The following is a 3,539-nucleotide window of genomic DNA, read 5'->3' on the forward strand; positions in this document are numbered from 1 at the left end:
TGCAAAGGGTGATTATGTTTCAGTGTAACAAAGCTCAAAAGTAGCTTGCCAAAGGAGGCACTAACCTCTGCTTTTCTAAGGATCAATTACATTCTGGTTTTGAGCACAGAGATTTTGGGCACTGGAGTGCCAATGACTTAAGCCGCAGAAAAAGTCCTTAAAGTACCACTGGTAAATAATCATCTTTGTGATGCTTTTTGAATTTCACTTTAATCAAATCCAGTAAGACCTTCCAAATATCATTTATCCTTTAACAATCAACTCTCAGTCTCTAAATCCTGGCTTTTACTTTAATCACTCATGAAAATTCTATTATTCAAGTGCTGATTATGGCCTGTCTTGCTGTGCACCAAGCAGCACACGCACTAAGCCCACAGGTTGCTCTATATCCTCCACGTCACCACCCCGGAAATGGAGCCAGAATACTGTCTGGGAGTAGAGGGCTCTGGGTTAGAGCCTGTGGTCAGGCCTGGGACCTGCTCTGCCAAGTTATTTAGGCTCCTGAGGTCTCCGTTGGTTCGTTTGTAAAATGGAGGAGGATGGTAGTAGTATCCCCCTCATATGGGGTTTGAGACTACAAATGCTAGATTTCTCGACCATCAGTAACTCAGCCACTTTTGCTATAAAAAAAGTTCTTAATCAGGAACCACTCTTGTTCTCTGTATGCCTCCCCACTTCTTTGGTTCTCCATCACGGTGTGGGGCACACACTCAGATCCTAGAAAAGGGTTTGCCAAGTCACAGGGTGAAATCCCGTTAGTTCACAGTCACTTAGCTGGAATTCTTAGGTAGCAATTGCCTGATGAATGGTGAATTATGAGAGACTGGTGGTGGTGGTGGTGAAGATGGGTCCGCAGAACAGCATCATTCGCAGAGTTTACCTCAAGGAGATTAAAAGGTACTTAAGGAGCCACATATCAGATAACCTTTTTAGTTTCATGTAAACAGGGAAGCAACTGGACAGATCTGAATGTATGATCCTGTTTTGCCTATTATCAGCTGAGAGTGGTCTTAGAAAGTTCCCTTCAACTTCGGGGGCCTCAGTTCCCTGATATTAAAGCACAGGGTGAATCCCATTGACACCCTGTGGTGGTGACTGAACGGGGTGGGGCACAAGCACCTTCAGTCTGACTTTGCAGCACAGGCTACAAGGGAAGGGAGTGTGAGCCCCGCTCTAAACTCTTTCTAGGGCTTTCACATTCCTTCCCCTTGACTAGCTGGTTTATAACTGGACTACTTAGGAAGCTTACAAGGAATTTGTTGATCAGCCTCTAGGACTTCCACCCGAAGGAGCAGGAAAAGATAACATGAGCCAGCAGAGAAGAGAGTGGCGTGAATGGCACACTCCGTGGGGCTGGGGTGGGGATCTCTCTCAGAGCCACAGACTAAAGGAGGCACCACAGGGCTTATATCCGGACAAAACTAATTCAAAAAGATACATGCCCCCCTGTGTTCACAGCAGCACTATTCACAATAGCCAAGACATGGAAACAACCTAAATGTCCATTGACAGATGAACAGATAAAGAAGATGTGGTACATATATACAATGAAATACTACTCAGCCATCAAAAAGAATGAAATAATGCCAATTGCAAAAACATGGATGGACCTAGAGATGATCATACTAAGTGAAGTAAGTCAGACAGAGAAAGACAAATACCATGTGATATCACTTATATGTGGAATCTAAACTATGACACAAAAGAACCTATCTGTGAAACACAAAGAGAATCACGAAAATAGAGAATAGACTGGTGGTTGCCAAGGGGGAGGGGGCTGAGGGAGGGCTGGAGTGGGAGGTTGGGGTTAGCAGATGGAAGCTTTTATAAACAGAATGGATAAACAAGGTCCTACTGTATAGCACAGAGAACTATATTCAATATCCTATGATAAACCATAATGGAAAAGAATTTTTTAAAAAAAGAATGTATACATATGTGTAACTGAATCACTTTGCTGTATAGCAGAAATTAACACATTGTAAATCAACTATACTTCAATAAAAGAAAAAATAAAATAAAATAAAGGAGGTACCACAAGGGTAGAAGGAAGGAGGTGTGGCCTGGAGCCCTGCCTGATGCAGAGGCTGGGGAGCCGAGGACCTGTGCAAAGTCCTGCAGGCGACATCCCACCCGTCCTGCTCTGACAGGGGCCAGCCCCCACTGTGGGTGGATCTTAGGCAAGGCAGCCGCACACCGCGGGCGAAGATGAGCAGGGGTCCTGAGCACAGGTCTCTGCACCCAAGATGGGGAAGGGTTGCTGGGTGGCTGGGATTCTCTTCTGCTTCCTGCATTCCTGTTGGCGTGATTTCATCCATTCTCATTCACGTTGAGGAGAGAGGAGGAAAGACAGTAGAGAAAAGAAAATATCCTGAAACACTGTGGAACACTCATTCACACATGCCTGCATTGATTACATAGCACCTATTACGTGGCTTGGCGCCGAGGTCACAGGATAAGTGAGGCACGGCACCGGTCCTCAAGGCAATTACCGTCTAATGGAAGAGACCAGCTCACATGTGGGTAATTCTGAAGCAGTGGAGGGACGGTGACAGAGGCGTGCTCGGGCATCCTGGGAGGCCTTAGTGATGGCACGTCTCAAGCCTGGGACTGAGCAGGGAGGCAGGGCGGGATCAGGGAGCTAGGCTGTCACGGGGCAGCAGCACCTCAATGAGTGTGACGTGACCGCAGGGGGAGAGGGAGGAGCAGCGGTGGGAACCCAGGCACAGGGCAGAACAGCGTGAGGAGTCACCAGCACTCTGTGTGGCTGGGAGGGGAGGCAGGCTCCCCTAACATGAGCCATGCACGGGGCCAGACAGCAGCCCAGGAAGGAGACATGCACTGGGACGGTGCGGACTCCTGGCTACACAGCAGGCAGCAGCTTTATGTTGCTCACATGGGTGAGAAGGAGGTGGGTGGTCTTCTGTCTGCCTGTACAGAGTCACCAAGCCACTTACCCCCACCACCTCGGTTGTTTATAATTCTTAGGAAACTCTTAGGAAAAATAATAGGAAATATTTTCTTAGGAAAAAAATGTAGTCTTAGTACCATAATTCTTAGGACAAAATAGAGTGCACCAAACCTTTCATAGTAAAAGGTTTTGGAAGGATAACGGCTCAGGGGATTGAGGAGCTTTGAAATTGTGACGCTGCAACTGGAGAAGGGGTGTGGGGGGCAGGGAGAGCTGGATCAAGTGGGAGCTAAACAGGGAGGTTCTCGGGATAAGATGATTTTAAGAGGACATACACACAGGCTGGAAAGCACGACACACTATCAGAGAAGTTACCACTAAAGAGAACAATGACGAAAGGGAGATAACTCATGAGTGTCAGGAAGTCTGGCGAGCACTGACCGAAGAGGCAGTGAACACTTGGTCACAGGCGGTTATGGCTACTATTCAGCCATTTCGGGGAAAAGCTGAATGGGAGATTTTCCTGACGGAAGTTGGACTAGATGACCTTCAAATACTCATCCAACCCTGAGATGTTGTGATTCTAATCCCAATAAATGCTGGGCGAGTGTTAAGTTACACTACACCA

General features: G+C 47.1%; 1 protein-coding gene and 1 long non-coding RNA gene across 7 annotated transcripts in view; one reads left to right on the forward strand and one right to left on the reverse strand.

The window, feature by feature from the left end:
* The window catches only part of AUTS2 (activator of transcription and developmental regulator AUTS2), a 1,112,861-nt gene that overhangs the window by 401,563 nt on the left and 707,759 nt on the right, over positions 1 to 3,539 (reverse strand). The window lies entirely within an intron of this gene.
* LOC309646275 overlaps positions 1 to 3,539 on the forward strand; it is a 638,120-nt gene that overhangs the window by 270,372 nt on the left and 364,209 nt on the right. The gene's annotated exons all lie outside the window — the stretch shown is intronic.

This window comes from Balaenoptera physalus (assembly GCF_965194825.1).
Source record: "Balaenoptera physalus genome assembly, chromosome: 16".
Classification (NCBI taxonomy): Eukaryota; Metazoa; Chordata; class Mammalia; order Artiodactyla; family Balaenopteridae; genus Balaenoptera; species Balaenoptera physalus.